The 16,910-nt window shown below is 33.0% G+C and overlaps 1 long non-coding RNA gene across 3 annotated transcripts; it reads left to right on the forward strand.

The window, feature by feature from the left end:
• The first annotated feature begins 1,736 nt into the window (after positions 1-1,736).
• Positions 1,737-15,081, forward strand: LOC127719433 (uncharacterized). Of its 3 annotated transcripts, none has more exons than XR_007990304.1 (5): positions 1,737-1,893; positions 6,811-7,030; positions 8,170-8,297; positions 10,790-10,884; positions 14,596-15,081. It is a non-coding gene; the product is annotated as an uncharacterized LOC127719433 (long non-coding RNA). The 3 variants fall into 3 exon arrangements; XR_007990305.1 differs by lacking the exon at positions 1,737-1,893 and adding an exon at positions 2,541-2,661; XR_007990306.1 differs by lacking the exon at positions 1,737-1,893 and adding an exon at positions 2,993-3,111.
• The last annotated feature ends 1,829 nt before the right edge of the window (positions 15,082-16,910 follow it).

The raw sequence follows: 16,910 nt of genomic DNA on the forward strand, positions 1-16,910 counted from the left end.
AATTTCAGTTTGAGTACAACTGACAGTCGTTATAGAACAGTTTACACGAATGCTATATGAAATAATGACAAAAAGACAGACCAAAGCCCACAACATATACAAATAGTCAAAAACACGAGAGATGTCATAGTTTACCGGTAACTATTATATATTTGCAGAAATTAGATTTATACTTAGGATAACACTAAGACTAACTACTGCAGGTGACGATAAATAAGGATATATCAAAATACATAAAAACAACAATTATACAGATACATAGAGAGAGGAAAAAAAGATTGCTTATGTGAGGTAAAATAATTTCTTCGACAACAACTAAAGGCCACGTTTATAGTCTCATCAAATTTCAATCTCTGTTTGGATTTTGTCACAACAGAGTAATTGAACCCCTGGAGTATGATGGTACGATATTTGCTCATTCGAAATTTAAAAGGATATATGTATCAATCTTATTAAAATTAAATCTCCGCACTCGCTCATATTTTGTTGGCAGCGACCAAGCATAAAAAAAATGAGCGAGTGCGGAGATTTAATTTTAATTAGATTGATATATGTATATGAATGCTCTCCAAAACATGGTAAAAATAACATTCGCATCACAGAATAAAATATTACAAAGTTATATTTATCCATTCAAAAGTTTAAAACTTTATATTCAAGGAAATTTAGAACATTTTGAGTTGTCATAAAATATTTGTATTCTTTTAAAAAAAAAATCAGTGATCTTGTTATCCGTTCACACTATCAAAGTTTTACAAACGTTTTTGGCGTTTTACCCTGCATTAGATGAACGATTGTCTGTGTCAATGACAATAATTTCATAAATATTCAGAACGAGGAGAATATAAACAATAAAGACAATGGGTAGGTTCTGCATGATAGGCCGGCCGAGCAATAGGATGGACGGTAAATGGGGACTGCCACTGGAAATGAGAGTATGTTAGATAGAGACAGAAACATTGACTTGCCACAGGCCACCTACGGACCCCTCTGAGACTTGCAGATATCGTGGCACTTGTCCCACATGAGGCATCGGATTTAACGTGATCATTCCGTTCGGACGTTGTTGCGTATTTATACATCACGCAAAGCAGAACGGACGCCCAACTAAGGTAAGAGTTTTACTGCCGGATTGGGAGAGGTGCAGGATTAAACATACATTCTATTTCTATAAACAAGTCACACTTTGGGGTTCATTAAAATTTGAAGAGGAAATCCTGGTAATATGATATAATTGAGTCCTTATTCTTTTCTTTTTAAACTTCCGAAATTGAAAATATCTATCAGATTTGTAGTTTTGAGTCTTCTATTTGGTTAAGCATTCAGCAACACGACATACTATTGTTAAACGCTCAAAGTAAATATATGACGCTGGTTAACTGTGATAGTTTAATTAAAGATTCGATAACTTTAAAGACGTGGCCTTCTTGTGAAATAATTTTATAGGAAATTGACCCTACATATACGGTACCTCTTTATCAGTTCCCTAGGAATGTTGCTGTCCAATAAAATTATTTGTTTTATGTTTTCTATATATACACGACAAAATCATCCGAAAACGTTTATTTTTTTTCTCCAAAAATTGCACCGATTGTTAGCTGCTTTTTTTTTAATACTCTCACTTGACTAAGTATTAGAATGTCTAACCACAGAGTAGGTAACATGTCGAAAAATTATATCGGAGTCAAAGTCGGTAATATGAAAATAGTCTATTGTGGAGGATGATATTAAAATAAACGACGGATGATTAAATTACAATGTTTCATAAGTAACACAGTTCTTTACAATTTCTTAAATATGCGGAAGAAATATATATTACATAGTCAAAATACACGCAACCACTCACATATTTTCTATTCTTTTTGTGTTATTCTAGTGAAGACCAAAAGCAAGGTAAGACCTTTAACTTAAATATAAGCAGCGGCGGATCCAGAAATTTTCATAAGGAGGCCAAATGACTGTCATAAGAGGGGGCCCGCTCCAGTCATACTTCAGTGATTCCCTAAATAATCAACCAAATTTTTCCCACAAAAGGCGCTAGGGTAGGGCGGGCCCCCTGCCCCCTCCCCCCTCCCCTCCCCCTAAAGTCGCCTCTAATTTTTTCACGTGGAAAATGTTTAATAAAAACTCACATCGCTGTTTGCTCTATTAGATGAAAATTGCATATCCTTATTAATGTAGAGAAGATTTCAAATGGATTTAAATCGAATTTCCAGTGAAATACTTTTATATAGGAAATTGACCCTACATATACGGTACCTCTTTATCAGTTCCCTAGGAATGTTGCTGTCCAATAAAATTATCTGTTTTATGTTTTCTATATATACACGACAAAATCATCCGAAAACATTTTTTTTTTCCAAAAATTGCACCGATTGTTAGCTGCTTTTTTTTTAATACTCTCACTTGACTGAGTATTAGAATGTCTAACCACAGAGTAGGTAACATGTCGAAAAGTCGGTAATATGAAAATAGTCTATTGTGGAGGATGATATCTAAAATAAACGACGGATGATTAAATTACAATGCTGCAAAAGTAACACAGTTCTATACAATTTCTTAAATATGCGGAAGAAGTATATATTACATAGTCATAATACACGCAACCACTCACATATTTTCTATTCTTTTTGTGTTATTCTAGTGAAGACCAAAAGCAAGGTAAGACCTTTAACTTAAATATTAGCAGCGGCGGATCAAGAAATTTTCATAAGGAGGCCAAATGACTGTCATAAGAGGGGCCCGCTCCAGTCATGCTTCAGTGATTTCCTAAATAATCAACCAAATTTTTCCATCAAAAGGGGAGGGCGGGCCCCTGACCCCCCCCCCCCCCCCTTCCCCCTAAATTAGCCTATATTTTTTTCACGGGGAAAATGTTTAATAAAAACTCACATCGCTGTTTGCTCTATTAGATGAAAATTGCATATCCTCATTAATGTAGAAAAGATTTCAACTGGATTTAAATCGAATTTCCAGTCTTACAATATAAACCCTGAGCGGGGGTACGTTTAACAGGCCGGTTAAGCCAAAGACTATAAAATTCGATTTTACTACCTTCTTCTTCGCCAAGCACACCGGATCGGAGAAATAATACAGCGCCAATGATGGCTGGTATGTCTTTTTCGAACTGTTAACTTGTAAGCTTGAATGTCAAAAATATTGTTTCGCGTGTTGGTCTAGGACAAGCTGAGTATATTAGTATGGCACTAAGTTATATACGACTTGAGTATGCATTCAACCTTTACCACCGAATGCTAAATAATCCTCAATCGAGAACCTGATTATCATTTTTAACTACAATAACATTAACGAATCTTAACGGTACCAATTTTTGTCAATTAGTGTATCTTTACCTTTTCGATTTAAGGGGTTGTGCATATATTGCTCATCAGTATTTGTAACAAACATTATAACTACAATTACTATTTAGTTTTAATTCAAGTTATATCAAACACTGTATGCATGCATTAATACACCTTCTGGTACCTCTGTAAATTGTTTACTGACATAGTATCCTATGTCTGAAATGTCATCTTTTAACATTTAAAGAATGTCTATTTAGATGTAGGGTTTATTTTACACATCACTGCACTGCAGGTATTTTTTGTGTATATATATACTACAGTTAATGAAAATAGAAGTGTGTTTCACATTTATTTCAAGCTATTATATGTTTTGTTATTTGTATGGATTTACTAAAATCCAAAACAGAGATACACAGAGTTATTAATTTATGAAGTAATCTTGCCATACGAGTAGTATAGATGGAGAAAATTAATTAGGCTTGAAATGATGAATTGAGACATCAAACAAAAAACTATGACGTCATACCCTAAATCGGAAACACATCGGATGTAACTAATAAACCGTACACGGTAAAGACCAACGAATCTTCTTTATTTGAGATCCTTGGGTCATAACTAGAAAAATGAGGTTAAAGTCAAAGTTTAAAGTCATTTTCTAAATTTTGCCCTTGCTGACATCTTATAGGAGTTATTGCCCCTGAAATATTTAGATTTAAGGTAAATTGACTATTAATTCATTCTGGTACATGATAAAGACAACGGATAATTTGCAAAGATACATGACCTTAAAAATATTAAAACATCAACCGGAAGTGATTTTGTGCAGACCAAAAGTAGCAAGTTTTAAGGGAAAAGTATTTAAAAACCATATATTTTTAGAATAGGTAATCAGTAACCTTAAAATGACCCCGTCAGTCCCCTCTCGGAAACCGGAAGTGGCTAATTATCTCCCTTATTTCAAGTGTAAATACATATAAACCATATGTTTGGAATCAGTACAAAGAAAGATTTTTATTTGAGACCAGAAGTGACATTTTCTAAACCGGATGTTGCAAATTATCTCCTTTATTTAAGGAAAACATAAAAAAAAACTATATATTTTTGAAATCAGTGAAAAGTGAGATATCTTTTAACACCAGTAGTGACTTTCTGTAAACTTAAGGTGGTAGATTATCTCCTTTATTTCACAAAAAAAATTCCGAGCAACCTTATATCAGTATAAAATATCCTTTCATATGACATCGGAACTGGAACCATATATTTTTGGAATCGGTGTTTAGGCTTCCTGTTTTCTCATACTTTTAGTATTTGTTTTTATCTCTTGTATCTTTCTCATCAAAACATTTAGTCTGGTATCATGTGAAAAGACCTTCAATTGTTCTATGAACATATGGTTTTTAATTATCATTGAATTTCTGTTGTTAGAAATTACTAAACCTTTGCAGTTCCAGACTTAAAAGACCGTGCACATCTTACTAGTATTCAGATTTGTTTATTCCACTTGAATAAGGTTTGCCTCATTTCCAGAAAGATAGTGTTGATCAAGTCTTTGGATATAAAGTCAAGATAACGAGCATCCAGAGTGTTAATAAAAAGTACCTATTCCTTTTAAATTCCCTTAATTAAACCAGTGGAAATGTAAAAATGTTCTCAATTATATCAATGATTTGGTAAGATCCGTAACAAAATCTGTAATTTTAAGAATTCCCTCATCAATTCAGTGGTTATACAAAACTCCTGAAATTTTAGGGATTTTACAAAATCACAAATTTTACAAATTGACTGTAACATATGTATTTACCCAAATATTGCAACGAGTTTTTTCATCTCAGCCATCTAAGTCTTCTGTAGAAAAGATGTTCAAAATGTCCCCCAGAATTAATTCTCGACAACATGTTTTGACGTCTTAACCACATACAGTCAACAGTTATGTGAATCATCGGGATAAATTAATTTTAAGGAAAAACAATACTGTGACTGTTAACAATGAGAACATTCTTAATATATTGTTGTTACGTTCCGGTGTTTGTCCTATGGAGTTCAACAATTTGGGCTTACCCGATGCGGGAAAATGAAAAGCGACCTAATGACTACTATTTTTATCACAGTTGTCCGTACTGATAAATTTTTACAACCACTGGGTCGATGCCACTGCTGGTTGACGTTTCGTTCTCGGGGGTGTCACCACCACTTTTATGTCGACATGAAATAACATTTATACGTTCAGTTTCTGTTAATCAAATTTCTATAACATGTTGCATTATATGAAGCACAAAGGTTTCTACTCCCAGTCATAGATTGCCTTAACCGTATTTTGGCACAACGTTTCGGAATTTTTAATTTAGATGATTTTTTAACTTTATATCTGATTTGGAATTTCAACTGTTTTGATTTTAGCGCCACTGATGAGTTTTTTAAAGACAAAACGAGCGTCTGGTCATTTTAATTGTTTAAACAGCCTATTAGTTATCAGAGATTTTACCATATCCCAGGAAATATTCTTATATATTTTTATAAAATATCTTAAACTGCTAGTGATCTTTTAATATCCTCAACCCTTTCCAATAAATATACTATACCGAATGTATATGATGAAAAAATGACGAAAAATAGATAACAATAATTAAAAATCAAAAACAATTGAAAAAGTGCATTTGGAGAAATGAAATGTATATGTAGATGATATAAAAAAATTAAACAAAACAAATACCGAATTCAAACCGGAAAGTCCCTAATCAGATGTGGATATTAACAAATTCCAAAGAACTTTTAGAGTACATACAATCTAAGAATCTTTTATCTTGCAATAGTGTTAAAACATTTGACTTGTCTACACTTTACGCAAGTATTTCCCATTCCAAATTTGTTTCATAAAAAAGAATTGCCAACGCAGATACAAGCATCTTGTCTTATGGAGGAATCAATCCTACTTTGTAAAAAATCACTCTGAATCAAACAAAACTTTACGACAAAAGAGATGATTTCGGCTTCCTAATTGTGAACTTTCTATTTCTATGTAGCAACATTCCAGCAGCGCCTGCATACGGAGTATATATCCCCCAATTGATACGATATTCCCGGGCTTGCATTTCCTATCATGATTTCCTTGATGGAGGGTTACTGCTCACACCGAAGCTATTTAACAAAGAGTTCCAAATGGTGAAGTTGAAATCATTCCTTCGAAAATTTTACAGACGCCATGACGAGTTGGTTGACCGTTATGGAATAACCGTTTCACAGATGATAGTGGATGTGTTCCTAATGTCGTAACTACAATCCCGTCCCCTTTTCACGAATGTGACCTATCGAGTTTTGTGTACTATTGTTTGTCTGTTGGTCCTTTTTCTTTTCAAGCCATGACGTTGTAAGTTTATTTTCGACTTATGAGTTTGAATGTCCCTCTCGTATCTTTTGCCCCTCTTTTAATAGGTCCTTACTATTTCCTTCTATACTACTTATACTGAACTGCAATAAAGCATTCATTTAAAAACACTTTCTTTTACAGAACATATATTAACAGTGTTGTAGCACAATGGAAATATTAAGTCTACACCTACTCTTTTTGTTGTCATGTTGCTACTCTGTACATGGAAAACCTGAAGGAGCATTACCAGGAGCATGTGATACTATGGAACCAGGACATTCGGTTACCGCTCAGAACAGTCCAGCCCCATTTCAAATAACTCTAGATAAGACTAGCTACGGAGGAAGTGATGTAATAGCAGGTATGTGATCATCAAAAATTATTAATTTTTCATGTTAAACTATAATTTTAAAAAACATCAATTTAACATATCTCTAACTATTTTTAAAGTGTCAATTAATGAGCGTCGAATAATTTGGAGTGTAGGAATATCTAAATGACACCAATATACCCCAATTAAAAAAAGTCGAAAACCATGCCACAATATATCTCAGTTTTGTCGGTGCTTGTACACACAGAATATAGTTATACGACACTGGAAATATGAAGTAATGTAAATGTTACAGTGAACATGTAGAATCATTGATCGTGTATATATATATCTTTATTCCACCTCCCAGTTTCGATAGGGAGTTTATGACTGAGGATCCTAAATCTACAAAAAGTTATAAAATTTTTATCATCTAGGATCTTGAAAAGGTTTTCCCTTTCAGCATTGTCTATGAATAGACGATAATTAATAGCTTTTGGCGATTCTATTAAGATTGAATGCCAATTTTGTTTAAATTGGTCAATAACATTATCTTTAGGTGTAGTCACATCCGAGTCAGCCATTATCCTTTTCAGCCCTTTTATGAACGATGGCCATTATGTTTTTGGCCAAGATCAACATGTGGAATCAGTATCACAGTCTCCTCCAAAATTGTATTCAATCTGTCAACCATGTGTTCTGTTTGTGTTTCTGGACATTTCGTTGTATTTATTTGCTTAGTTCGAACTCCTTGTTCGTTACCTTTCATCCCTTGTTACATGATCTGTACATTTATGTTGGTATTATTAGTTTCAATTTAAATGTTCAGTGATTATGTAAAATCACTTGTCATTTTCAGGGATTATATATAATCACTAATGATTTTCGTGATTATGGAAAATTCCTGAAAAAATCTGGGATTCTACATAATCCCTGATTATACAAATTCACTGTAACATATACATATCACAGATAGTCCACCAGTAACATCAATGAATAATGAAATAGACAAAGTTTATATATATATGTATTTAACTAATGGAAAAGATGGCAATTTTCATCGCCTTTCGAAAATAGCGGTAGATAAAAAATTTACCCTGAAATTATTCCACTCACATGGTGAAAATCAAAAAGTTTTGTTTTTTTTTGTTTTTTTTTTTTATTTCATCACAGCTCATTTTTATTCTTAGTAACCTTATCGAATACCTCAACAAACCAGTTCAAAGGATATTTAATTCAAGCAAGAAACCAGGATGGAACAAAAATTCCAGGCTTCAAACTGATACAGAACTCTAAATTTCTGCAATGTAATAATACAGTAAGTGAAGTTTTGCTCATTGTTGACAGCCGTACGGTGATCTATAATTTTGGTGAATAGTTGCGTTATTGGCAACCAGACCACATCTACTTATGCTTACATTGATATTGATTCGTATCCCGAATGAACCAATTTCTTATACCTGTAACTGGAGAGCATGATTCTACTTGCAAAATTGCATGTCTCCACCGGGACTCGAACCCGGGACCTCTGTGTTACAAGGCAGCGCGTTAACCGACTGAGCTAAAGAAGTACTTCCTTAGCTCAACCGCTTACGGCTGACTAAGTATCTACTAAATTTCTAAGGGAAGCAATCCCGTCACATACCTTTTTCAAACCTGGTAGTCGTGTTGATGTTGACTCTTAACCTGCTTTGATCGATTTGCTGTTTAAGTTCGATTTCTTCATGTTTATGATGATATTATTGCATTTCAACTGTCATTTCTGCAATGAGGGGACATGCTGTTATGCATGTTACACAGATGGCGTAAATGGCTTCGGTTATTTAAAATGTATTATCAATTAAATAGCAACGAATCATAAATTAAAAAGTACCTCTAGAACAGAAAAATTTTAGTACATGCCTTTAAAGTAACGATAAATTATACATATCAAAATGGGAAAAAAATCTCTTTCGTATACTTGTGAATTGGCGTGTCATGTTAAACTTGTGATATTTAAATATCAACGACATTTCCACTCACATATCAAAATTACAAGAAATGTTCAAATGAGGCTTGTAATTATTGCGTCTATACAATGTATAACCAAGATGAAATACTCCTGTATGCTCATGCTCCCCCAAGAAACGTATATGACTGGAATTTAAATAGCCAATACTGCCATGGCAGTTCTATATTCTTTCCCTAATTTGATTTATTGTATCGGTCCTTGTACGACTTTGCCCCCAGCAGAGCTATAGAAAAACAGTACATTAACGGGTGTTACACGGACACTTTTTAGATGATACACGGACACTTTTTAGTTTTTACACGGACACTTTTTATGAATAGAATCACTCGTGCATGATCAGTGAGTTCATGGGCACTTTAAATTTCAATTAGATTTGAACTTTTTGTTTCACCGACATATTTCCTGTCTTTTTAATTAAAAATATTTACGTTAGCATCAATAACTATATTTTTTTTCAAACAATTCCAGTAACTATTCATATTAGTACACTAAGGGGTTGACCATTTAACTTCAAAAGGCCGGTTATGGTTTTTTCCTAAAAAACACATTTTGATCCCCAATTTTATGAGAAAAAATATATAATGGTCAAGCAGATGACACTGAAAATAATGTTCTGGCTCCTGATTTTCCGAATACCGTATATAATAGTGCTGATTTCGAAAAAAAAGATATTTGGGCGATAGCGTTGAAAAACTAAATAATTTTCTTACTCAGAAAAGAACATACCCCCTTTTAAAGCTAAATGGTCGGTCCGTAAATGTATTTTTTTCAATATATGGACATGAATAGTATTCTGGACAATGCTGAAAGAAATGCTGGTACCAACGTTTATATTTCAATAAAAAGACAGGAAATATATATATAAAAATCAAATCTAATCAAAAGATAAAGTCCCTATCAACTCACCAATGCACGATTGATCCTATAAATAAAAAGTGTCCGTGTAATACATGTTCAAATATGCAGCAAATCGTAAAGAAAATCATTCAACTAATGTAATCAATTTTGGAGGGTAAGCTCTGATTGGATCATATAGTGACACGTGTTTAATCCTGATCAACACTATCAGAGACATATAAAAACCTATAAGCATGAACCTTTTTTTTTTAATCCAAAACATATGCCTATATATATATATAATAACAAGACATGGACATGGCACATCCTGCATTTTTTCAACAAAAAAAGGATGAAGCCAGTTTATTTTAAATTTATTTTAACCACCCCAATAAAATCAAATGGTAGCTTGCTTACCTCTGAAATCTTTTTTATACATTATTTACTTGCGAAGTTGCATTTCAAAAAGTCTCAAATGTGTATAACATTCACCTTTAACTTGAAATGGTTCTTTTTATAAAGTTATTAGATTTTTGATTTTTTTTGAGAAAAAACTCTCGGCTGAAGGGAAGTGAGAAAAAAAATTGAGTTTAAACTGTAACTTACATTAACTGGTATATGGCCATTTAAGTTTCTAATATCTTTAGTTTTGCTACCTCTTCTAAATGCGAAATGTACTTCTTCCTTCTTGAAACGTCGTACAAGTCAGATACAAAACAAAGGTAACAAAAAACAGGCCGGAAATAACCTGCCGTATAGTTTGTCTGCACTTGTAGTCAGGTCAAGGTCCTCGGCTATCGCCTCGGACCTTGACCTGACTACTCGTGCAGAAAATCAATCCGGCAACGGTTGTTACCGGCCTGTTTCTTTGTTACCTTTGTATTGTATCTAATACATATTTTCTGTTCCGAACGAAAACTCAAAGGATATTAAACTACCACATTTAAGATTTATATTTACAGAATGATGCCATAACACACACAGAAGCTTCGGAAAAAGACAGTGTTACTTTTAAATTTACCGCTCCAGCCAAATCTCGAGGGAATATAACAATTTTGTAAGCATATAACTGTCAATGTAAATAGAAGTGGGACATTTAAAGGCGTATCGTATCCGTATCTAATACGTTGACGTATCTGCATGTATTATGTTTACATACTTGCTTCTTCTTGTATGTCAAAATCCTGACTTAATAACATGTATTGCCCTTAAAGTGATGTATCTACGATATATATTTACAGTAACTATAATACAATTATGAAAACATTACATGGACGACTTCAGAAGCTAGCATTTACACACATTTAACAATCACGTGATTTTCGTGTCAATCTATATACTATATTGATATTTGAATCATTAGAACTACCCAGGCGTGAAGTTCAAAAAGTTAAGGATTGTGTACCCTTTTGTTGTTTCAATGCTAAACATGGACATTTTATAGAAAATCCACAGCCTTTCCCCTTGTCCTCTAATATTTGATCATTCGGTGCGTGTTATATAGAGGATTATTACAAGTAGTGCTAGTGTAACAAAAAATTTGTTCCGGCGTGACATTTGTTCCGCCGGAACAAATTTCATAGGAAATATGTTCCACTGGACTTTATATCACAGAAAATATGTTCCAGCACTGTAAAATTTGTTCTTGAACTTTTGTTATGACCAAATGTGAAATAAGTTCCATGAATTTTGTTCCAATTAATATTAAGAGTTTTAAAAAGTTAAATAGGTTCCTATGATATTTGTTTTAAACGAACGTTTACATATTTCATAGAAATCAATGAATAAGTTCCGCTCAAACCTATTTTCACAGAAAATGAGTACCTTTGCAAGCGAAACATTTTCTTGTTACATTTAATTTATAATGCAAGCTGAGTGCTGTACTGATTGTGCTTGCATGAAATACATTTGCTATTGAAGGCATGACTGTAACTAAAGGATGAAGATAAGAAATAAAAGCGATGGTAATGTATCATAACTTGTATTTATGTTTTATGTGGTATTCCTCCTTGGTTTTTGTTAACTGTCATGGCCCCGTGTTCTAGTCATACATGTACTTAGGTCATAGCACAGTTTCAAAAGAGTGTGTCTTTTGTTTCTAAATGTCTTTTGACTGATCAGTCACTTTGTCCTTTTCAAATAAGTTCATATGTTCACTTTAACCTTACTTTTTTTCTGAATAATTGATTTTTCTTATTCTACTCTTTTCTGGCTGAAAAGTGTCATTTTGATATTTTTTACGGAGTATATAACTAAACATTTGCTATACTCCACAGGATCCGAATTGGATGATTTACACTTTTTGCTTTTTTATTATTGATATAATACTTATTTTGATAATGCACTTGAATGATAACTTTAAACTCACTGATGACAAATGCTCAGTATATAAGATAACTTGTTTAACCAGTGGAACATATTTCACAGACAAGGAACTTATTTCACCAGGTGAGGAACAAATCTCACAAACCCAGAACTTATTTCACCAGATAAGAAACAAATCTCATAAACCCGGAACTTATTTCACCAGGTAAGGAACAAATTTCACTAACCCGGTACTTATTTCACCAGGTAAAGTGTGGAACTTATTTTATAGAGATGGAACAATTTATATAGAAATCATCTGTGAAAAAAGTTCTCCCAGAACATATTTCCTGTGATATTAGTTCCACTGGAACTTTTTTCACAGGAACAAATTTTGGCTCACACTAGCAATGATTTTCTTTAAACAAGTTTATCAATAAAGATATTGGTTAAAACAAATATAAATATGGACCAATTCAAGTACACCTTCTAGTGTGCGCTCGACTTTAGTGACTCAGCACGAGGATTTTTGGAATGTAAAGGTCGTTTATGACTTTTTGTCAAAATTAAACGCTAGCACATCATGGACAAACAAGTGAGTAATCTATATTTATAATTATATAACGAAAATCTCTGTATTGAAGGCTGTAGATTTTCTGCTTTATTTGCCACAAAATCCCTATTTTCTATAAAATGCAATAAAACATAGATACTATTTCTTTGAATGAAGTTTCTTTTTGGTGTATGTACGAAATGGCAGATCTCTTTTATTTGTTGTCTTTGCTGTTTTGATATTATTTCACCTTGAACATTTCGTACTACACAGGACTACGAAAGGGGTCATAAACCTTAACGTGAACAATATTTATACACGTACTTTATTGCTTATAAATGAGGATTGTGTCGGATTGATTACTAATACCAATAATAATGAATTTGTAAATTGGCAGGCAATACTTTTTTCCAAATATTTAAAATAAAAGAGACTGAAAAAATTGCAACACCCTTTCCCTATTTTCCCATTCTTTTCCCTATTCTCGATATTTTTACCACGATTTTTACTCCATCATTAACTACATCTGCATTATTATTTAAATTCACGCCTGAAAAATGATGATGGTTTAAATATCGATTGTTTAGATATAAACGATTATACATAAATTAAAAACTATCATGTCATAAAAAGAGAGTATTGATGACCGAAAGATATCTAACATAGAAAAAAAACCATATACATGTATTATTCCACTGTTTAAACATATTGATAGTTTAATCAATATTTGATTGGTTGAGACTATCCCACGTGTCATTGAACAAATCTTCATATTCCATTCTGAGGATCATATTCCCCTCTGAAATGTCGGGATTACTTCGTGCAACGTTACGCGCGGTTAATGTACATAACGTGTTGAACTTCCATTATCATGTTCAAATTTATTTCAGACGATAAACAAAAAGACTTATAATTAAATTTTGATTCTTTCTGTTTATCAATGAGTATGTCGTGTTTAGTTTGACTTACAAAAACAAGCGGATAAGAAAAAAAATGTATGCAAAATAATACTTAATGTATTGATAGTAAACAAAGCATAGGCAGTGGAATAAAAAATTCATTTCCCTTTGCCTCGGGAGATATGAAGATTTGCTCACCCTCGAAAAATCATATTTCCCTCGGGCAGAGCCCTCGTGAAATATGAATATTCTTGGGTGAACAAATCTTCATATCTCCCTCCGGCACGGGAAATAAATATATACTATTAACCCATAGATACGTTCAGATACGTCAACGTATCAGATAGGGATACGATACGTCTTTAAATGTCCCACTTCTAATAATAAAATGTGGGAGTTACCACAATGAGACAGAAGACTATCAACACATTAAAACCGGAGATAACTATTTTAAAGGTCAACATACAGTTTACAACAATAAATAATTTGGCTCTAAATCACCCCGCGTCAGTACACGTGAATACATTTTACAACCACCCCGTGTCAGTACAAGTGAATACATTTTACAATCAATCCCGTGTCCGTACAAGTGAATACATTTACAAACATTTTCGAAGATATGCATCGTATTTAAAGCATGCAGAAACGTAAACAATAAACAAAGCCAACTGCTTACGTGGATCCTGACTTAATATCTATTATTAAAAACAAAACATGATGTTGGTTGCATGTTTTCTACTCTTAGTAGCTAAGTATAGTTGTGACCGTTTCTCGCGACCGTTTCTATCACGAGAAAGAACTTCAAAAGGGTACAATTCAAGTGATTCAGGTTTTTTCGCGAAAATTCTGTTTTAACTTCTACTTTTACTATCATTTTACTATTTTTTTCCAATAAACGATTAAAAGCAAATTAAACATTTTAGTATAGATTCTAAAAAGAGAATGTACCGAAAAAATGTTACATAAGCTGATGTAAATATGCATATGTAATTGTTTTTTTTTCTGATTTCAGCGCGACAGTTGTAGAAAAGACCGATACTTTCTGGGTAAAGATTCCGTCGGAAACTATTATTGACATGGCAACTACCGATGCTACCTCTACGATCTTGTCAAATGTTGTTGTAGTTACTTTTGCTGTCCTCTGCATATATCTTTCTTAACACTAAACAAATGCCATACAATTTTTTTCCTGATGATAGTACAGCAGTCACTTAAAAAAATCATAAGATAGGGACATTAACAATAGTTTATGAGAAGAAAAACGAAATTTTCCACTATTTAAAACAACCTTTAGATAAATTTGTCATGATCGACTCATCAAATATGATAATGTTCATTGTCATAGAAACTTGGGTTTTTGTCATGAAAATGTACTTTCAAGTCAATTTGATGAAACTGCTAATATAAATTGTATTACATGTACTTATAATTTTTGTTTTTTTGTACCTGTGTTTTTCTTAACTATTATATCTATATTATATTTAACAGTTATATGCTTTCTCATGTTTTTATTCATTGAAAAACATTTTATTAATCCACTGGTCGAGATTAAAAGCAGACGAAACTGCAGTCATGATCTCAAAAACTAATTGAATCCCACCTGTTAATGTACCTGTCTTTAAACAGGAACTTCGTCAGTGTTTTGTTATATCTGACGTTATTTGTCTTTTTGGGAACTTAATTTGGTATAGATGGTAGATCAGGCCTTTCAGTCATAAAACTTTGAATTGTCCAAATACTTGGAGTAAAAAATGTGTGCTCGAAACACCAAATCCAGTATTTTGATTTGTTGATTGCGGAGTCTGACTACGATAATCGTACTCAAATGTTTTGTTACTGTAAGCGCTTAAAAGTCCCTTTTTGTGTTGTTGCGTTGCTGTACATCCCACTTTTTAGCCAAATAGATTTTAGGATGAAAACCAGAAATGGCTTTTCAAGAGACAGACACCATTTATGAAAAAAAAAATTGTGCAAGAAACAATTAAAGGTCTTATAATTTCCACCCAAATTTTAATCAGAAAATTTGAGTGAAAATGATTAGTTCCAATGTCAGAAGATAGCTTATCTCACACTGATGCCATAAATCCATATTCTCTTGACTTTTTTTCATGCAAAAGGGGAAATAATTAACAACTTCCGGTTTAGTCAAAGTCACTTCCAGTAAGCATCTTCATTAATAGTGTTTCCCAAAAATAAACGGTTTAAGTAGTTATTATAATCAGTTGAAAGTTAAATCAGGTACATTGTTTTATTGTTGAAAGGATCACCAAGAAAAGAAAAATATCTTCGACAAAACATTACTGAGTAAAGACAATACAGACTTAATGCAAATAGCCAGAATATAAACAACACTGCATTCTCACTAGACACTATATAACTCCAACTAAAAAAACTGCATTCCTCCATTGTTCTCTAGAATGGTGGTCATAGATGTGTTCTTTACCACATGTAGCACGCAAAACTAAATTTTGATCAACCATGTTTTTATGGTGAACGTAGATTTTGTTTTATTACAAATGGCCATGTATGTGATTGATTTCGCGCGAAAACTTTGCGTAGTGTTGGGCAACGCAGAACGTTCTCTCTTGACTATTTACATTTAAAAACGTTCGCAATATTTTACTTTTAAAACTAAGATTGGCCGTAGGAATCTGTACTGGTTCTTACTTGGTAGAAGCGATTTTACCTGTGGTCTGGTTATCATTTGGGGGCAGAAATTGTTGACGGTCTATGTCAATTAGACCGTGCTTCTTATTTTTATATTCTCCCGAAAGTGCATAACATAAACATCTGAGGCAATTACCAACGCTTCGTGAAGATTTGTTCTCAGTGTTGTCCTGTGATATTTCTTGTCCTCCTCAGTGTTGTCCTGTGATGTTTCTTGTGCTCAGTGTTGTCCTATGATGTTTCTTGTGCTCCTCAATGTTTCTGTGATGGGTCAGTGGGTTTATTTTCCATCTCCCGATCAAACGTAAAGCAGCCAATAACCATAAGGGTAAGATCAACAACCTTATCAGTAGTGTTTACAAAAATCAACTCGTTGACAAATAGTAAACAATAGCCGTTGGATACATTTGTAATTAGTTAAAATTCTCATAACCAATCTTTACATTTTGATGATTAATACTTGACTAAGTTAATCGGCGATAAATTGATATATGGGGAAATCATTTTGGACCGAATTATCTCCGGATATTTGAACAAGCAATTGACCATGTCACCACAGATTATATTTAAAAATAAAATCTAATTGTTATTACTGAGAACTATTAGTAAATTAGTTTTTATATGTTTACATATACAGTGAAAATAAAACCGACATAGAAA

This window comes from Mytilus californianus, unplaced genomic scaffold (assembly GCF_021869535.1).
Source record: "Mytilus californianus isolate M0D057914Y unplaced genomic scaffold, xbMytCali1.0.p SCAF_11, whole genome shotgun sequence".
Lineage (NCBI taxonomy): Eukaryota > Metazoa > Mollusca > Bivalvia > Mytilida > Mytilidae > Mytilus > Mytilus californianus.